This window comes from Lathyrus oleraceus, unplaced genomic scaffold (genome assembly GCF_024323335.1).
Source record: "Lathyrus oleraceus cultivar Zhongwan6 unplaced genomic scaffold, CAAS_Psat_ZW6_1.0 chrUn0005, whole genome shotgun sequence".
Classification (NCBI taxonomy): Eukaryota; Viridiplantae; Streptophyta; class Magnoliopsida; order Fabales; family Fabaceae; genus Lathyrus; species Lathyrus oleraceus.
In genome coordinates, this window is record NW_026112396.1 from 105,450 (window position 1) to 119,464 (window position 14,015).

The window sequence follows — 14,015 nt, forward strand, 5'->3', positions numbered from 1 at the left end:
TATACAATCAAAGCGCATGAGATATCAGGTGCGATCATACCAGCACTAATGCACCGGATCCCATCAGAACTCCGCAGTTAAGCGTGCTTGGGCGAGAGTAGTACTAGGATGGGTGACCTCCTGGGAAGTCCTTGTGTTGCACCTCTTTTTTTGCGATTTTTTAAATACTTCTTTTTATTTCTGTTAATCGGCGTAAAAGAGTCGGAAAAAGTAGGAGAAGACAAGCATTTCAGCGTTAATTATGTTTGTTTTGCCGTTAATAAGTGAAAGAAATAAAATATATACAATCAAAGCGCATGAGATATCAGGTGCGATCATACCAGCACTAATGCACCGGATCCCATCAGAACTCCGCAGTTAAGCGTGCTTGGGCGAGAGTAGTACTAGGATGGGTGACCTCCTGGGAAGTCCTTGTGTTGCACCTCTTTTTTTGCGATTTTTTAAATACTTCTTTTTATTTCTGTTAATCGGCGTAAAAGAGTCGGAAAAAGTAGGAGAAGACAAGCATTTCAGCGTTAATTATGTTTGTTTTGCCGTTAATAAGTGAAAGAAATAAAATATATACAATCAAAGCGCATGAGATATCAGGTGCGATCATACCAGCACTAATGCACCGGATCCCATCAGAACTCCGCAGTTAAGCGTGCTTGGGCGAGAGTAGTACTAGGATGGGTGACCTCCTGGGAAGTCCTTGTGTTGCACCTCTTTTTTTGCGATTTTTTAAATACTTCTTTTTATTTCTGTTAATCGGCGTAAAAGAGTCGGAAAAAGTAGGAGAAGACAAGCATTTCAGCGTTAATTATGTTTGTTTTGCCGTTAATAAGTGAAAGAAATAAAATATATACAATCAAAGCGCATGAGATATCAGGTGCGATCATACCAGCACTAATGCACCGGATCCCATCAGAACTCCGCAGTTAAGCGTGCTTGGGCGAGAGTAGTACTAGGATGGGTGACCTCCTGGGCGTTAATTATGTTTGTTTTGCCGTTAATAAGTGAAAGAAATAAAATATATACAATCAAAGTGCATGAGATATCAGGTGCGATCATACCAGCACTAATGCACCGGATCCCATCAGAACTCCGCAGTTAAGCGTGCTTGGGCGAGAGTAGTACTAGGATGGGTGACCTCCTGGGAAGTCCTTGTGTTGCACCTCTTTTTTTGCGATTTTTTAAATACTTCTTTTTATTTCTGTTAATCGGCGTAAAAGAGTCGGAAAAAGTAGGAGAAGACAAGCATTTCAGCGTTAATTATGTTTGTTTTGCCGTTAATAAGTGAAAGAAATAAAATATATACAATCAAAGCGCATGAGATATCAGGTGCGATCATACCAGCACTAATGCACCGGATCCCATCAGAACTCCGCAGTTAAGCGTGCTTGGGCGAGAGTAGTACTAGGATGGGTGACCTCCTGGGAAGTCCTTGTGTTGCACCTCTTTTTTTGCGATTTTTTAAATACTTCTTTTTATTTCTGTTAATCGGCGTAAAAGAGTCGGAAAAAGTAGGAGAAGACAAGCATTTCAGCGTTAATTATGTTTGTTTTGCCGTTAATAAGTGAAAGAAATAAAATATATACAATCAAAGCGCATGAGATATCAGGTGCGATCATACCAGCACTAATGCACCGGATCCCATCAGAACTCCGCAGTTAAGCGTGCTTGGGCGAGAGTAGTACTAGGATGGGTGACCTCCTGGGAAGTCCTTGTGTTGCACCTCTTTTTTTGCGATTTTTTAAATACTTCTTTTTATTTCTGTTAATCGGCGTAAAAGAGTCGGAAAAAGTAGGAGAAGACAAGCATTTCAGCGTTAATTATGTTTGTTTTGCCGTTAATAAGTGAAAGAAATAAAATATATACAATCAAAGCGCATGAGATATCAGGTGCGATCATACCAGCACTAATGCACCGGATCCCATCAGAACTCCGCAGTTAAGCGTGCTTGGGCGAGAGTAGTACTAGGATGGGTGACCTCCTGGGAAGTCCTTGTGTTGCACCTCTTTTTTTGCGATTTTTTAAATACTTCTTTTTATTTCTGTTAATCGGCGTAAAAGAGTCGGAAAAAGTAGGAGAAGACAAGCATTTCAGCGTTAATTATGTTTGTTTTGCCGTTAATAAGTGAAAGAAATAAAATATATACAATCAAAGCGCATGAGATATCAGGTGCGATCATACCAGCACTAATGCACCGGATCCCATCAGAACTCCGCAGTTAAGCGTGCTTGGGCGAGAGTAGTACTAGGATGGGTGACCTCCTGGGAAGTCCTTGTGTTGCACCTCTTTTTTTGCGATTTTTTAAATACTTCTTTTTATTTCTGTTAATCGGCGTAAAAGAGTCGGAAAAAGTAGGAGAAGACAAGCATTTCAGCGTTAATTATGTTTGTTTTGCCGTTAATAAGTGAAAGAAATAAAATATATACAATCAAAGCGCATGAGATATCAGGTGCGATCATACCAGCACTAATGCACCGGATCCCATCAGAACTCCGCAGTTAAGCGTGCTTGGGCGAGAGTAGTACTAGGATGGGTGACCTCCTGGGCGTTAATTATGTTTGTTTTGCCGTTAATAAGTGAAAGAAATAAAATATATACAATCAAAGCGCATGAGATATCAGGTGCGATCATACCAGCACTAATGCACCGGATCCCATCAGAACTCCGCAGTTAAGCGTGCTTGGGCGAGAGTAGTACTAGGATGGGTGACCTCCTGGGAAGTCCTTGTGTTGCACCTCTTTTTTTGCGATTTTTTAAATACTTCTTTTTATTTCTGTTAATCGGCGTAAAAGAGTCGGAAAAAGTAGGAGAAGACAAGCATTTCAGCGTTAATTATGTTTGTTTTGCCGTTAATAAGTGAAAGAAATAAAATATATACAATCAAAGCGCATGAGATATCAGGTGCGATCATACCAGCACTAATGCACCGGATCCCATCAGAACTCCGCAGTTAAGCGTGCTTGGGCGAGAGTAGTACTAGGATGGGTGACCTCCTGGGAAGTCCTTGTGTTGCACCTCTTTTTTTGCGATTTTTTAAATACTTCTTTTTATTTCTGTTAATCGGCGTAAAAGAGTCGGAAAAAGTAGGAGAAGACAAGCATTTCAGCGTTAATTATGTTTGTTTTGCCGTTAATAAGTGAAAGAAATAAAATATATACAATCAAAGCGCATGAGATATCAGGTGCGATCATACCAGCACTAATGCACCGGATCCCATCAGAACTCCGCAGTTAAGCGTGCTTGGGCGAGAGTAGTACTAGGATGGGTGACCTCCTGGGAAGTCCTTGTGTTGCACCTCTTTTTTTGCGATTTTTTAAATACTTCTTTTTATTTCTGTTAATCGGCGTAAAAGAGTCGGAAAAAGTAGGAGAAGACAAGCATTTCAGCGTTAATTATGTTTGTTTTGCCGTTAATAAGTGAAAGAAATAAAATATATACAATCAAAGCGCATGAGATATCAGGTGCGATCATACCAGCACTAATGCACCGGATCCCATCAGAACTCCGCAGTTAAGCGTGCTTGGGCGAGAGTAGTACTAGGATGGGTGACCTCCTGGGAAGTCCTTGTGTTGCACCTCTTTTTTTGCGATTTTTTAAATACTTCTTTTTATTTCTGTTAATCGGCGTAAAAGAGTCGGAAAAAGTAGGAGAAGACAAGCATTTCAGCGTTAATTATGTTTGTTTTGCCGTTAATAAGTGAAAGAAATAAAATATATACAATCAAAGCGCATGAGATATCAGGTGCGATCATACCAGCACTAATGCACCGGATCCCATCAGAACTCCGCAGTTAAGCGTGCTTGGGCGAGAGTAGTACTAGGATGGGTGACCTCCTGGGAAGTCCTTGTGTTGCACCTCTTTTTTTGCGATTTTTTAAATACTTCTTTTTATTTCTGTTAATCGGCGTAAAAGAGTCGGAAAAAGTAGGAGAAGACAAGCATTTCAGCGTTAATTATGTTTGTTTTGCCGTTAATAAGTGAAAGAAATAAAATATATACAATCAAAGCGCATGAGATATCAGGTGCGATCATACCAGCACTAATGCACCGGATCCCATCAGAACTCCGCAGTTAAGCGTGCTTGGGCGAGAGTAGTACTAGGATGGGTGACCTCCTGGGAAGTCCTTGTGTTGCACCTCTTTTTTTGCGATTTTTTAAATACTTCTTTTTATTTCTGTTAATCGGCGTAAAAGAGTCGGAAAAAGTAGGAGAAGACAAGCATTTCAGCGTTAATTATGTTTGTTTTGCCGTTAATAAGTGAAAGAAATAAAATATATACAATCAAAGCGCATGAGATATCAGGTGCGATCATACCAGCACTAATGCACCGGATCCCATCAGAACTCCGCAGTTAAGCGTGCTTGGGCGAGAGTAGTACTAGGATGGGTGACCTCCTGGGAAGTCCTTGTGTTGCACCTCTTTTTTTGCGATTTTTTAAATACTTCTTTTTATTTCTGTTAATCGGCGTAAAAGAGTCGGAAAAAGTAGGAGAAGACAAGCATTTCAGCGTTAATTATGTTTGTTTTGCCGTTAATAAGTGAAAGAAATAAAATATATACAATCAAAGCGCATGAGATATCAGGTGCGATCATACCAGCACTAATGCACCGGATCCCATCAGAACTCCGCAGTTAAGCGTGCTTGGGCGAGAGTAGTACTAGGATGGGTGACCTCCTGGGCGTTAATTATGTTTGTTTTGCCGTTAATAAGTGAAAGAAATAAAATATATACAATCAAAGCGCATGAGATATCAGGTGCGATCATACCAGCACTAATGCACCGGATCCCATCAGAACTCCGCAGTTAAGCGTGCTTGGGCGAGAGTAGTACTAGGATGGGTGACCTCCTGGGAAGTCCTTGTGTTGCACCTCTTTTTTTGCGAGTTTTTAAATACTTCTTTTTGTTTCTGTTAATCGGCGTAAAAGAGTCGGAAAAAGTAGGAGAAGACAAGCATTTCAGCGTTAATTATGTTTGTTTTGCCGTTAATAAGTGAAAGAAATAAAATATATACAATCAAAGCGCATGAGATATCAGGTGCGATCATACCAGCACTAATGCACCGGATCCCATCAGAACTCCGCAGTTAAGCGTGCTTGGGCGAGAGTAGTACTAGGATGGGTGACCTCCTGGGAAGTCCTTGTGTTGCACCTCTTTTTTTGCGATTTTTTAAATACTTCTTTTTATTTCTGTTAATCGGCGTAAAAGAGTCGGAAAAAGTAGGAGAAGACAAGCATTTCAGCGTTAATTATGTTTGTTTTGCCGTTAATAAGTGAAAGAAATAAAATATATACAATCAAAGCGCATGAGATATCAGGTGCGATCATACCAGCACTAATGCACCGGATCCCATCAGAACTCCGCAGTTAAGCGTGCTTGGGCGAGAGTAGTACTAGGATGGGTGACCTCCTGGGAAGTCCTTGTGTTGCACCTCTTTTTTTGCGATTTTTTAAATACTTCTTTTTATTTCTGTTAATCGGCGTAAAAGAGTCGGAAAAAGTAGGAGAAGACAAGCATTTCAGCGTTAATTATGTTTGTTTTGCCGTTAATAAGTGAAAGAAATAAAATATATACAATCAAAGCGCATGAGATATCAGGTGCGATCATACCAGCACTAATGCACCGGATCCCATCAGAACTCCGCAGTTAAGCGTGCTTGGGCGAGAGTAGTACTAGGATGGGTGACCTCCTGGGAAGTCCTTGTGTTGCACCTCTTTTTTTGCGATTTTTTAAATACTTCTTTTTATTTCTGTTAATCGGCGTAAAAGAGTCGGAAAAAGTAGGAGAAGACAAGCATTTCAGCGTTAATTATGTTTGTTTTGCCGTTAATAAGTGAAAGAAATAAAATATATACAATCAAAGCGCATGAGATATCAGGTGCGATCATACCAGCACTAATGCACCGGATCCCATCAGAACTCCGCAGTTAAGCGTGCTTGGGCGAGAGTAGTACTAGGATGGGTGACCTCCTGGGAAGTCCTTGTGTTGCACCTCTTTTTTTGCGATTTTTTAAATACTTCTTTTTATTTCTGTTAATCGGCGTAAAAGAGTCGGAAAAAGTAGGAGAAGACAAGCATTTCAGCGTTAATTATGTTTGTTTTGCCGTTAATAAGTGAAAGAAATAAAATATATACAATCAAAGCGCATGAGATATCAGGTGCGATCATACCAGCACTAATGCACCGGATCCCATCAGAACTCCGCAGTTAAGCGTGCTTGGGCGAGAGTAGTACTAGGATGGGTGACCTCCTGGGAAGTCCTTGTGTTGCACCTCTTTTTTTGCGATTTTTTAAATACTTCTTTTTATTTCTGTTAATCGGCGTAAAAGAGTCGGAAAAAGTAGGAGAAGACAAGCATTTCAGCGTTAATTATGTTTGTTTTGCCGTTAATAAGTGAAAGAAATAAAATATATACAATCAAAGCGCATGAGATATCAGGTGCGATCATACCAGCACTAATGCACCGGATCCCATCAGAACTCCGCAGTTAAGCGTGCTTGGGCGAGAGTAGTACTAGGATGGGTGACCTCCTGGGAAGTCCTTGTGTTGCACCTCTTTTTTTGCGATTTTTTAAATACTTCTTTTTATTTCTGTTAATCGGCGTAAAAGAGTCGGAAAAAGTAGGAGAAGACAAGCATTTCAGCGTTAATTATGTTTGTTTTGCCGTTAATAAGTGAAAGAAATAAAATATATACAATCAAAGCGCATGAGATATCAGGTGCGATCATACCAGCACTAATGCACCGGATCCCATCAGAACTCCGCAGTTAAGCGTGCTTGGGCGAGAGTAGTACTAGGATGGGTGACCTCCTGGGAAGTCCTTGTGTTGCACCTCTTTTTTTGCGATTTTTTAAATACTTCTTTTTATTTCTGTTAATCGGCGTAAAAGAGTCGGAAAAAGTAGGAGAAGACAAGCATTTCAGCGTTAATTATGTTTGTTTTGCCGTTAATAAGTGAAAGAAATAAAATATATACAATCAAAGCGCATGAGATATCAGGTGCGATCATACCAGCACTAATGCACCGGATCCCATCAGAACTCCGCAGTTAAGCGTGCTTGGGCGAGAGTAGTACTAGGATGGGTGACCTCCTGGGAAGTCCTTGTGTTGCACCTCTTTTTTTGCGATTTTTTAAATACTTCTTTTTATTTCTGTTAATCGGCGTAAAAGAGTCGGAAAAAGTAGGAGAAGACAAGCATTTCAGCGTTAATTATGTTTGTTTTGCCGTTAATAAGTGAAAGAAATAAAATATATACAATCAAAGCGCATGAGATATCAGGTGCGATCATACCAGCACTAATGCACCGGATCCCATCAGAACTCCGCAGTTAAGCGTGCTTGGGCGAGAGTAGTACTAGGATGGGTGACCTCCTGGGAAGTCCTTGTGTTGCACCTCTTTTTTTGCGATTTTTTAAATACTTCTTTTTATTTCTGTTAATCGGCGTAAAAGAGTCGGAAAAAGTAGGAGAAGACAAGCATTTCAGCGTTAATTATGTTTGTTTTGCCGTTAATAAGTGAAAGAAATAAAATATATACAATCAAAGCGCATGAGATATCAGGTGCGATCATACCAGCACTAATGCACCGGATCCCATCAGAACTCCGCAGTTAAGCGTGCTTGGGCGAGAGTAGTACTAGGATGGGTGACCTCCTGGGAAGTCCTTGTGTTGCACCTCTTTTTTTGCGATTTTTTAAATACTTCTTTTTATTTCTGTTAATCGGCGTAAAAGAGTCGGAAAAAGTAGGAGAAGACAAGCATTTCAGCGTTAATTATGTTTGTTTTGCCGTTAATAAGTGAAAGAAATAAAATATATACAATCAAAGCGCATGAGATATCAGGTGCGATCATACCAGCACTAATGCACCGGATCCCATCAGAACTCCGCAGTTAAGCGTGCTTGGGCGAGAGTAGTACTAGGATGGGTGACCTCCTGGGAAGTCCTTGTGTTGCACCTCTTTTTTTGCGATTTTTTAAATACTTCTTTTTATTTCTGTTAATCGGCGTAAAAGAGTCGGAAAAAGTAGGAGAAGACAAGCATTTCAGCGTTAATTATGTTTGTTTTGCCGTTAATAAGTGAAAGAAATAAAATATATACAATCAAAGCGCATGAGATATCAGGTGCGATCATACCAGCACTAATGCACCGGATCCCATCAGAACTCCGCAGTTAAGCGTGCTTGGGCGAGAGTAGTACTAGGATGGGTGACCTCCTGGGAAGTCCTTGTGTTGCACCTCTTTTTTTGCGATTTTTTAAATACTTCTTTTTATTTCTGTTAATCGGCGTAAAAGAGTCGGAAAAAGTAGGAGAAGACAAGCATTTCAGCGTTAATTATGTTTGTTTTGCCGTTAATAAGTGAAAGAAATAAAATATATACAATCAAAGCGCATGAGATATCAGGTGCGATCATACCAGCACTAATGCACCGGATCCCATCAGAACTCCGCAGTTAAGCGTGCTTGGGCGAGAGTAGTACTAGGATGGGTGACCTCCTGGGCGTTAATTATGTTTGTTTTGCCGTTAATAAGTGAAAGAAATAAAATATATACAATCAAAGCGCATGAGATATCAGGTGCGATCATACCAGCACTAATGCACCGGATCCCATCAGAACTCCGCAGTTAAGCGTGCTTGGGCGAGAGTAGTACTAGGATGGGTGACCTCCTGGGAAGTCCTTGTGTTGCACCTCTTTTTTTGCGATTTTTTAATACTTCTTTTTATTTCTGTTAATCGGCGTAAAAGAGTCGGAAAAAGTAGGAGAAGACAAGCATTTCAGCGTTAATTATGTTTGTTTTGCCGTTAATAAGTGAAAGAAATAAAATATATACAATCAAAGCGCATGAGATATCAGGTGCGATCATACCAGCACTAATGCACCGGATCCCATCAGAACTCCGCAGTTAAGCGTGCTTGGGCGAGAGTAGTACTAGGATGGGTGACCTCCTGGGAAGTCCTTGTGTTGCACCTCTTTTTTTGCGATTTTTTAAATACTTCTTTTTATTTCTGTTAATCGGCGTAAAAGAGTCGGAAAAAGTAGGAGAAGACAAGCATTTCAGCGTTAATTATGTTTGTTTTGCCGTTAATAAGTGAAAGAAATAAAATATATACAATCAAAGCGCATGAGATATCAGGTGCGATCATACCAGCACTAATGCACCGGATCCCATCAGAACTCCGCAGTTAAGCGTGCTTGGGCGAGAGTAGTACTAGGATGGGTGACCTCCTGGGAAGTCCTTGTGTTGCACCTCTTTTTTTGCGATTTTTTAAATACTTCTTTTTATTTCTGTTAATCGGCGTAAAAGAGTCGGAAAAAGTAGGAGAAGACAAGCATTTCAGCGTTAATTATGTTTGTTTTGCCGTTAATAAGTGAAAGAAATAAAATATATACAATCAAAGCGCATGAGATATCAGGTGCGATCATACCAGCACTAATGCACCGGATCCCATCAGAACTCCGCAGTTAAGCGTGCTTGGGCGAGAGTAGTACTAGGATGGGTGACCTCCTGGGAAGTCCTTGTGTTGCACCTCTTTTTTTGCGATTTTTTAAATACTTCTTTTTATTTCTGTTAATCGGCGTAAAAGAGTCGGAAAAAGTAGGAGAAGACAAGCATTTCAGCGTTAATTATGTTTGTTTTGCCGTTAATAAGTGAAAGAAATAAAATATATACAATCAAAGCGCATGAGATATCAGGTGCGATCATACCAGCACTAATGCACCGGATCCCATCAGAACTCCGCAGTTAAGCGTGCTTGGGCGAGAGTAGTACTAGGATGGGTGACCTCCTGGGAAGTCCTTGTGTTGCACCTCTTTTTTTGCGATTTTTTAAATACTTCTTTTTATTTCTGTTAATCGGCGTAAAAGAGTCGGAAAAAGTAGGAGAAGACAAGCATTTCAGCGTTAATTATGTTTGTTTTGCCGTTAATAAGTGAAAGAAATAAAATATATACAATCAAAGCGCATGAGATATCAGGTGCGATCATACCAGCACTAATGCACCGGATCCCATCAGAACTCCGCAGTTAAGCGTGCTTGGGCGAGAGTAGTACTAGGATGGGTGACCTCCTGGGAAGTCCTTGTGTTGCACCTCTTTTTTTGCGATTTTTTAAATACTTCTTTTTATTTCTGTTAATCGGCGTAAAAGAGTCGGAAAAAGTAGGAGAAGACAAGCATTTCAGCGTTAATTATGTTTGTTTTGCCGTTAATAAGTGAAAGAAATAAAATATATACAATCAAAGCGCATGAGATATCAGGTGCGATCATACCAGCACTAATGCACCGGATCCCATCAGAACTCCGCAGTTAAGCGTGCTTGGGCGAGAGTAGTACTAGGATGGGTGACCTCCTGGGAAGTCCTTGTGTTGCACCTCTTTTTTTGCGATTTTTTAAATACTTCTTTTTATTTCTGTTAATCGGCGTAAAAGAGTCGGAAAAAGTAGGAGAAGACAAGCATTTCAGCGTTAATTATGTTTGTTTTGCCGTTAATAAGTGAAAGAAATAAAATATATACAATCAAAGCGCATGAGATATCAGGTGCGATCATACCAGCACTAATGCACCGGATCCCATCAGAACTCCGCAGTTAAGCGTGCTTGGGCGAGAGTAGTACTAGGATGGGTGACCTCCTGGGAAGTCCTTGTGTTGCACCTCTTTTTTTGCGATTTTTTAAATACTTCTTTTTATTTCTGTTAATCGGCGTAAAAGAGTCGGAAAAAGTAGGAGAAGACAAGCATTTCAGCGTTAATTATGTTTGTTTTGCCGTTAATAAGTGAAAGAAATAAAATATATACAATCAAAGCGCATGAGATATCAGGTGCGATCATACCAGCACTAATGCACCGGATCCCATCAGAACTCCGCAGTTAAGCGTGCTTGGGCGAGAGTAGTACTAGGATGGGTGACCTCCTGGGAAGTCCTTGTGTTGCACCTCTTTTTTTGCGATTTTTTAAATACTTCTTTTTATTTCTGTTAATCGGCGTAAAAGAGTCGGAAAAAGTAGGAGAAGACAAGCATTTCAGCGTTAATTATGTTTGTTTTGCCGTTAATAAGTGAAAGAAATAAAATATATACAATCAAAGCGCATGAGATATCAGGTGCGATCATACCAGCACTAATGCACCGGATCCCATCAGAACTCCGCAGTTAAGCGTGCTTGGGCGAGAGTAGTACTAGGATGGGTGACCTCCTGGGAAGTCCTTGTGTTGCACCTCTTTTTTTGCGATTTTTTAAATACTTCTTTTTATTTCTGTTAATCGGCGTAAAAGAGTCGGAAAAAGTAGGAGAAGACAAGCATTTCAGCGTTAATTATGTTTGTTTTGCCGTTAATAAGTGAAAGAAATAAAATATATACAATCAAAGCGCATGAGATATCAGGTGCGATCATACCAGCACTAATGCACCGGATCCCATCAGAACTCCGCAGTTAAGCGTGCTTGGGCGAGAGTAGTACTAGGATGGGTGACCTCCTGGGAAGTCCTTGTGTTGCACCTCTTTTTTTGCGATTTTTTAAATACTTCTTTTTATTTCTGTTAATCGGCGTAAAAGAGTCGGAAAAAGTAGGAGAAGACAAGCATTTCAGCGTTAATTATGTTTGTTTTGCCGTTAATAAGTGAAAGAAATAAAATATATACAATCAAAGCGCATGAGATATCAGGTGCGATCATACCAGCACTAATGCACCGGATCCCATCAGAACTCCGCAGTTAAGCGTGCTTGGGCGAGAGTAGTACTAGGATGGGTGACCTCCTGGGAAGTCCTTGTGTTGCACCTCTTTTTTTGCGATTTTTTAAATACTTCTTTTTATTTCTGTTAATCGGCGTAAAAGAGTCGGAAAAAGTAGGAGAAGACAAGCATTTCAGCGTTAATTATGTTTGTTTTGCCGTTAATAAGTGAAAGAAATAAAATATATACAATCAAAGCGCATGAGATATCAGGTGCGATCATACCAGCACTAATGCACCGGATCCCATCAGAACTCCGCAGTTAAGCGTGCTTGGGCGAGAGTAGTACTAGGATGGGTGACCTCCTGGGAAGTCCTTGTGTTGCACCTCTTTTTTTGCGATTTTTTAAATACTTCTTTTTATTTCTGTTAATCGGCGTAAAAGAGTCGGAAAAAGTAGGAGAAGACAAGCATTTCAGCGTTAATTATGTTTGTTTTGCCGTTAATAAGTGAAAGAAATAAAATATATACAATCAAAGCGCATGAGATATCAGGTGCGATCATACCAGCACTAATGCACCGGATCCCATCAGAACTCCGCAGTTAAGCGTGCTTGGGCGAGAGTAGTACTAGGATGGGTGACCTCCTGGGAAGTCCTTGTGTTGCACCTCTTTTTTTGCGATTTTTTAAATACTTCTTTTTATTTCTGTTAATCGGCGTAAAAGAGTCGGAAAAAGTAGGAGAAGACAAGCATTTCAGCGTTAATTATGTTTGTTTTGCCGTTAATAAGTGAAAGAAATAAAATATATACAATCAAAGCGCATGAGATATCAGGTGCGATCATACCAGCACTAATGCACCGGATCCCATCAGAACTCCGCAGTTAAGCGTGCTTGGGCGAGAGTAGTACTAGGATGGGTGACCTCCTGGGAAGTCCTTGTGTTGCACCTCTTTTTTTGCGATTTTTTAAATACTTCTTTTTATTTCTGTTAATCGGCGTAAAAGAGTCGGAAAAAGTAGGAGAAGACAAGCATTTCAGCGTTAATTATGTTTGTTTTGCCGTTAATAAGTGAAAGAAATAAAATATATACAATCAAAGCGCATGAGATATCAGGTGCGATCATACCAGCACTAATGCACCGGATCCCATCAGAACTCCGCAGTTAAGCGTGCTTGGGCGAGAGTAGTACTAGGATGGGTGACCTCCTGGGAAGTCCTTGTGTTGCACCTCTTTTTTTGCGATTTTTTAAATACTTCTTTTTATTTCTGTTAATCGGCGTAAAAGAGTCGGAAAAAGTAGGAGAAGACAAGCATTTCAGCGTTAATTATGTTTGTTTTGCCGTTAATAAGTGAAAGAAATAAAATATATACAATCAAAGCGCATGAGATATCAGGTGCGATCATACCAGCACTAATGCACCGGATCCCATCAGAACTCCGCAGTTAAGCGTGCTTGGGCGAGAGTAGTACTAGGATGGGTGACCTCCTGGGAAGTCCTTGTGTTGCACCTCTTTTTTTGCGATTTTTTAAATACTTCTTTTTATTTCTGTTAATCGGCGTAAAAGAGTCGGAAAAAGTAGGAGAAGACAAGCATTTCAGCGTTAATTATGTTTGTTTTGCCGTTAATAAGTGAAAGAAATAAAATATATACAATCAAAGCGCATGAGATATCAGGTGCGATCATACCAGCACTAATGCACCGGATCCCATCAGAACTCCGCAGTTAAGCGTGCTTGGGCGAGAGTAGTACTAGGATGGGTGACCTCCTGGGAAGTCCTTGTGTTGCACCTCTTTTTTTGCGATTTTTTAAATACTTCTTTTTATTTCTGTTAATCGGCGTAAAAGAGTCGGAAAAAGTAGGAGAAGACAAGCATTTCAGCGTTAATTATGTTTGTTTTGCCGTTAATAAGTGAAAGAAATAAAATATATACAATCAAAGCGCATGAGATATCAGGTGCGATCATACCAGCACTAATGCACCGGATCCCATCAGAACTCCGCAGTTAAGCGTGCTTGGGCGAGAGTAGTACTAGGATGGGTGACCTCCTGGGAAGTCCTTGTGTTGCACCTCTTTTTTTGCGATTTTTTAAATACTTCTTTTTATTTCTGTTAATCGGCGTAAAAGAGTCGGAAAAAGTAGGAGAAGACAAGCATTTCAGCGTTAATTATGTTTGTTTTGCCGTTAATAAGTGAAAGAAATAAAATATATACAATCAAAGCGCATGAGATATCAGGTGCGATCATACCAGCACTAATGCACCGGATCCCATCAGAACTCCGCAGTTAAGCGTGCTTGGGCGAGAGTAGTACTAGGATGGGTGACCTCCTGGGCGTTAATTATGTTTGTTTTGCCGTTAATAAGTGAAAGAAATAA

The 14,015-nt window shown here is 40.2% G+C and overlaps 47 non-coding genes and 5 pseudogenes across 47 annotated transcripts; all 52 read left to right on the plus strand.

Moving 5' to 3' along the window:
* Positions 1–26: 26 nt before the first annotated feature.
* On the plus strand, positions 27–145 carry LOC127111839 (5S ribosomal RNA). Its single transcript, XR_007798439.1, has one exon. It is a non-coding gene; the product is annotated as a 5S ribosomal RNA (ribosomal RNA).
* Positions 146–306: 161 nt separating this feature from the next.
* On the plus strand, positions 307–425 carry LOC127111840 (5S ribosomal RNA). The gene has a single exon (XR_007798440.1). It is a non-coding gene; the product is annotated as a 5S ribosomal RNA (ribosomal RNA).
* A 161-nt stretch (positions 426–586) lies between these two features.
* On the plus strand, positions 587–705 carry LOC127111842 (5S ribosomal RNA). Its single transcript, XR_007798442.1, has one exon. It is a non-coding gene; the product is annotated as a 5S ribosomal RNA (ribosomal RNA).
* Positions 706–866: 161 nt separating this feature from the next.
* Positions 867–989, plus strand: LOC127111460 (uncharacterized; annotated as a pseudogene).
* A 49-nt stretch (positions 990–1,038) lies between these two features.
* LOC127111843 (5S ribosomal RNA) lies at positions 1,039–1,157 on the plus strand. The gene has a single exon (XR_007798443.1). It is a non-coding gene; the product is annotated as a 5S ribosomal RNA (ribosomal RNA).
* Positions 1,158–1,318: 161 nt separating this feature from the next.
* On the plus strand, positions 1,319–1,437 carry LOC127111844 (5S ribosomal RNA). Its single transcript, XR_007798444.1, has one exon. It is a non-coding gene; the product is annotated as a 5S ribosomal RNA (ribosomal RNA).
* A 161-nt stretch (positions 1,438–1,598) lies between these two features.
* On the plus strand, positions 1,599–1,717 carry LOC127111845 (5S ribosomal RNA). Its single transcript, XR_007798445.1, has one exon. It is a non-coding gene; the product is annotated as a 5S ribosomal RNA (ribosomal RNA).
* A 161-nt stretch (positions 1,718–1,878) lies between these two features.
* Positions 1,879–1,997, plus strand: LOC127111846 (5S ribosomal RNA). The gene has a single exon (XR_007798446.1). It is a non-coding gene; the product is annotated as a 5S ribosomal RNA (ribosomal RNA).
* Positions 1,998–2,158: 161 nt separating this feature from the next.
* Positions 2,159–2,277, plus strand: LOC127111847 (5S ribosomal RNA). Its single transcript, XR_007798447.1, has one exon. It is a non-coding gene; the product is annotated as a 5S ribosomal RNA (ribosomal RNA).
* Positions 2,278–2,438: 161 nt separating this feature from the next.
* Positions 2,439–2,561, plus strand: LOC127111461 (uncharacterized; annotated as a pseudogene).
* Positions 2,562–2,610: 49 nt separating this feature from the next.
* On the plus strand, positions 2,611–2,729 carry LOC127111848 (5S ribosomal RNA). Its single transcript, XR_007798448.1, has one exon. It is a non-coding gene; the product is annotated as a 5S ribosomal RNA (ribosomal RNA).
* A 161-nt stretch (positions 2,730–2,890) lies between these two features.
* LOC127111849 (5S ribosomal RNA) lies at positions 2,891–3,009 on the plus strand. The gene has a single exon (XR_007798449.1). It is a non-coding gene; the product is annotated as a 5S ribosomal RNA (ribosomal RNA).
* Positions 3,010–3,170: 161 nt separating this feature from the next.
* LOC127111850 (5S ribosomal RNA) lies at positions 3,171–3,289 on the plus strand. The gene has a single exon (XR_007798450.1). It is a non-coding gene; the product is annotated as a 5S ribosomal RNA (ribosomal RNA).
* Positions 3,290–3,450: 161 nt separating this feature from the next.
* On the plus strand, positions 3,451–3,569 carry LOC127111851 (5S ribosomal RNA). Its single transcript, XR_007798451.1, has one exon. It is a non-coding gene; the product is annotated as a 5S ribosomal RNA (ribosomal RNA).
* A 161-nt stretch (positions 3,570–3,730) lies between these two features.
* Positions 3,731–3,849, plus strand: LOC127111853 (5S ribosomal RNA). The gene has a single exon (XR_007798453.1). It is a non-coding gene; the product is annotated as a 5S ribosomal RNA (ribosomal RNA).
* Positions 3,850–4,010: 161 nt separating this feature from the next.
* LOC127111854 (5S ribosomal RNA) lies at positions 4,011–4,129 on the plus strand. The gene has a single exon (XR_007798454.1). It is a non-coding gene; the product is annotated as a 5S ribosomal RNA (ribosomal RNA).
* Positions 4,130–4,290: 161 nt separating this feature from the next.
* Positions 4,291–4,409, plus strand: LOC127111855 (5S ribosomal RNA). The gene has a single exon (XR_007798455.1). It is a non-coding gene; the product is annotated as a 5S ribosomal RNA (ribosomal RNA).
* A 161-nt stretch (positions 4,410–4,570) lies between these two features.
* LOC127111493 (uncharacterized) lies at positions 4,571–4,693 on the plus strand (annotated as a pseudogene).
* A 49-nt stretch (positions 4,694–4,742) lies between these two features.
* Positions 4,743–4,861, plus strand: LOC127111856 (5S ribosomal RNA). The gene has a single exon (XR_007798456.1). It is a non-coding gene; the product is annotated as a 5S ribosomal RNA (ribosomal RNA).
* A 161-nt stretch (positions 4,862–5,022) lies between these two features.
* Positions 5,023–5,141, plus strand: LOC127111857 (5S ribosomal RNA). The gene has a single exon (XR_007798457.1). It is a non-coding gene; the product is annotated as a 5S ribosomal RNA (ribosomal RNA).
* Positions 5,142–5,302: 161 nt separating this feature from the next.
* On the plus strand, positions 5,303–5,421 carry LOC127111858 (5S ribosomal RNA). The gene has a single exon (XR_007798458.1). It is a non-coding gene; the product is annotated as a 5S ribosomal RNA (ribosomal RNA).
* A 161-nt stretch (positions 5,422–5,582) lies between these two features.
* Positions 5,583–5,701, plus strand: LOC127111859 (5S ribosomal RNA). The gene has a single exon (XR_007798459.1). It is a non-coding gene; the product is annotated as a 5S ribosomal RNA (ribosomal RNA).
* A 161-nt stretch (positions 5,702–5,862) lies between these two features.
* Positions 5,863–5,981, plus strand: LOC127111860 (5S ribosomal RNA). The gene has a single exon (XR_007798460.1). It is a non-coding gene; the product is annotated as a 5S ribosomal RNA (ribosomal RNA).
* Positions 5,982–6,142: 161 nt separating this feature from the next.
* LOC127111861 (5S ribosomal RNA) lies at positions 6,143–6,261 on the plus strand. The gene has a single exon (XR_007798461.1). It is a non-coding gene; the product is annotated as a 5S ribosomal RNA (ribosomal RNA).
* A 161-nt stretch (positions 6,262–6,422) lies between these two features.
* LOC127111862 (5S ribosomal RNA) lies at positions 6,423–6,541 on the plus strand. The gene has a single exon (XR_007798462.1). It is a non-coding gene; the product is annotated as a 5S ribosomal RNA (ribosomal RNA).
* A 161-nt stretch (positions 6,542–6,702) lies between these two features.
* LOC127111864 (5S ribosomal RNA) lies at positions 6,703–6,821 on the plus strand. Its single transcript, XR_007798464.1, has one exon. It is a non-coding gene; the product is annotated as a 5S ribosomal RNA (ribosomal RNA).
* Positions 6,822–6,982: 161 nt separating this feature from the next.
* Positions 6,983–7,101, plus strand: LOC127111865 (5S ribosomal RNA). The gene has a single exon (XR_007798465.1). It is a non-coding gene; the product is annotated as a 5S ribosomal RNA (ribosomal RNA).
* A 161-nt stretch (positions 7,102–7,262) lies between these two features.
* LOC127111866 (5S ribosomal RNA) lies at positions 7,263–7,381 on the plus strand. Its single transcript, XR_007798466.1, has one exon. It is a non-coding gene; the product is annotated as a 5S ribosomal RNA (ribosomal RNA).
* A 161-nt stretch (positions 7,382–7,542) lies between these two features.
* On the plus strand, positions 7,543–7,661 carry LOC127111868 (5S ribosomal RNA). Its single transcript, XR_007798467.1, has one exon. It is a non-coding gene; the product is annotated as a 5S ribosomal RNA (ribosomal RNA).
* A 161-nt stretch (positions 7,662–7,822) lies between these two features.
* On the plus strand, positions 7,823–7,941 carry LOC127111869 (5S ribosomal RNA). Its single transcript, XR_007798468.1, has one exon. It is a non-coding gene; the product is annotated as a 5S ribosomal RNA (ribosomal RNA).
* A 161-nt stretch (positions 7,942–8,102) lies between these two features.
* LOC127111870 (5S ribosomal RNA) lies at positions 8,103–8,221 on the plus strand. Its single transcript, XR_007798469.1, has one exon. It is a non-coding gene; the product is annotated as a 5S ribosomal RNA (ribosomal RNA).
* A 161-nt stretch (positions 8,222–8,382) lies between these two features.
* On the plus strand, positions 8,383–8,505 carry LOC127111438 (uncharacterized; annotated as a pseudogene).
* Positions 8,506–8,554: 49 nt separating this feature from the next.
* Positions 8,555–8,673, plus strand: LOC127111871 (5S ribosomal RNA). Its single transcript, XR_007798470.1, has one exon. It is a non-coding gene; the product is annotated as a 5S ribosomal RNA (ribosomal RNA).
* A 160-nt stretch (positions 8,674–8,833) lies between these two features.
* LOC127111872 (5S ribosomal RNA) lies at positions 8,834–8,952 on the plus strand. The gene has a single exon (XR_007798471.1). It is a non-coding gene; the product is annotated as a 5S ribosomal RNA (ribosomal RNA).
* Positions 8,953–9,113: 161 nt separating this feature from the next.
* LOC127111873 (5S ribosomal RNA) lies at positions 9,114–9,232 on the plus strand. Its single transcript, XR_007798472.1, has one exon. It is a non-coding gene; the product is annotated as a 5S ribosomal RNA (ribosomal RNA).
* A 161-nt stretch (positions 9,233–9,393) lies between these two features.
* LOC127111874 (5S ribosomal RNA) lies at positions 9,394–9,512 on the plus strand. Its single transcript, XR_007798473.1, has one exon. It is a non-coding gene; the product is annotated as a 5S ribosomal RNA (ribosomal RNA).
* Positions 9,513–9,673: 161 nt separating this feature from the next.
* On the plus strand, positions 9,674–9,792 carry LOC127111876 (5S ribosomal RNA). The gene has a single exon (XR_007798475.1). It is a non-coding gene; the product is annotated as a 5S ribosomal RNA (ribosomal RNA).
* A 161-nt stretch (positions 9,793–9,953) lies between these two features.
* Positions 9,954–10,072, plus strand: LOC127111877 (5S ribosomal RNA). The gene has a single exon (XR_007798476.1). It is a non-coding gene; the product is annotated as a 5S ribosomal RNA (ribosomal RNA).
* Positions 10,073–10,233: 161 nt separating this feature from the next.
* On the plus strand, positions 10,234–10,352 carry LOC127111878 (5S ribosomal RNA). The gene has a single exon (XR_007798477.1). It is a non-coding gene; the product is annotated as a 5S ribosomal RNA (ribosomal RNA).
* A 161-nt stretch (positions 10,353–10,513) lies between these two features.
* Positions 10,514–10,632, plus strand: LOC127111879 (5S ribosomal RNA). The gene has a single exon (XR_007798478.1). It is a non-coding gene; the product is annotated as a 5S ribosomal RNA (ribosomal RNA).
* Positions 10,633–10,793: 161 nt separating this feature from the next.
* On the plus strand, positions 10,794–10,912 carry LOC127111880 (5S ribosomal RNA). Its single transcript, XR_007798479.1, has one exon. It is a non-coding gene; the product is annotated as a 5S ribosomal RNA (ribosomal RNA).
* Positions 10,913–11,073: 161 nt separating this feature from the next.
* LOC127111881 (5S ribosomal RNA) lies at positions 11,074–11,192 on the plus strand. The gene has a single exon (XR_007798480.1). It is a non-coding gene; the product is annotated as a 5S ribosomal RNA (ribosomal RNA).
* Positions 11,193–11,353: 161 nt separating this feature from the next.
* LOC127111882 (5S ribosomal RNA) lies at positions 11,354–11,472 on the plus strand. Its single transcript, XR_007798481.1, has one exon. It is a non-coding gene; the product is annotated as a 5S ribosomal RNA (ribosomal RNA).
* Positions 11,473–11,633: 161 nt separating this feature from the next.
* LOC127111884 (5S ribosomal RNA) lies at positions 11,634–11,752 on the plus strand. The gene has a single exon (XR_007798482.1). It is a non-coding gene; the product is annotated as a 5S ribosomal RNA (ribosomal RNA).
* Positions 11,753–11,913: 161 nt separating this feature from the next.
* Positions 11,914–12,032, plus strand: LOC127111885 (5S ribosomal RNA). The gene has a single exon (XR_007798483.1). It is a non-coding gene; the product is annotated as a 5S ribosomal RNA (ribosomal RNA).
* A 161-nt stretch (positions 12,033–12,193) lies between these two features.
* Positions 12,194–12,312, plus strand: LOC127111886 (5S ribosomal RNA). Its single transcript, XR_007798484.1, has one exon. It is a non-coding gene; the product is annotated as a 5S ribosomal RNA (ribosomal RNA).
* Positions 12,313–12,473: 161 nt separating this feature from the next.
* On the plus strand, positions 12,474–12,592 carry LOC127111888 (5S ribosomal RNA). Its single transcript, XR_007798486.1, has one exon. It is a non-coding gene; the product is annotated as a 5S ribosomal RNA (ribosomal RNA).
* A 161-nt stretch (positions 12,593–12,753) lies between these two features.
* LOC127111889 (5S ribosomal RNA) lies at positions 12,754–12,872 on the plus strand. The gene has a single exon (XR_007798487.1). It is a non-coding gene; the product is annotated as a 5S ribosomal RNA (ribosomal RNA).
* A 161-nt stretch (positions 12,873–13,033) lies between these two features.
* LOC127111890 (5S ribosomal RNA) lies at positions 13,034–13,152 on the plus strand. Its single transcript, XR_007798488.1, has one exon. It is a non-coding gene; the product is annotated as a 5S ribosomal RNA (ribosomal RNA).
* Positions 13,153–13,313: 161 nt separating this feature from the next.
* Positions 13,314–13,432, plus strand: LOC127111891 (5S ribosomal RNA). Its single transcript, XR_007798489.1, has one exon. It is a non-coding gene; the product is annotated as a 5S ribosomal RNA (ribosomal RNA).
* A 161-nt stretch (positions 13,433–13,593) lies between these two features.
* LOC127111892 (5S ribosomal RNA) lies at positions 13,594–13,712 on the plus strand. Its single transcript, XR_007798490.1, has one exon. It is a non-coding gene; the product is annotated as a 5S ribosomal RNA (ribosomal RNA).
* Positions 13,713–13,873: 161 nt separating this feature from the next.
* LOC127111494 (uncharacterized) lies at positions 13,874–13,996 on the plus strand (annotated as a pseudogene).
* The last annotated feature ends 19 nt before the right edge of the window (positions 13,997–14,015 follow it).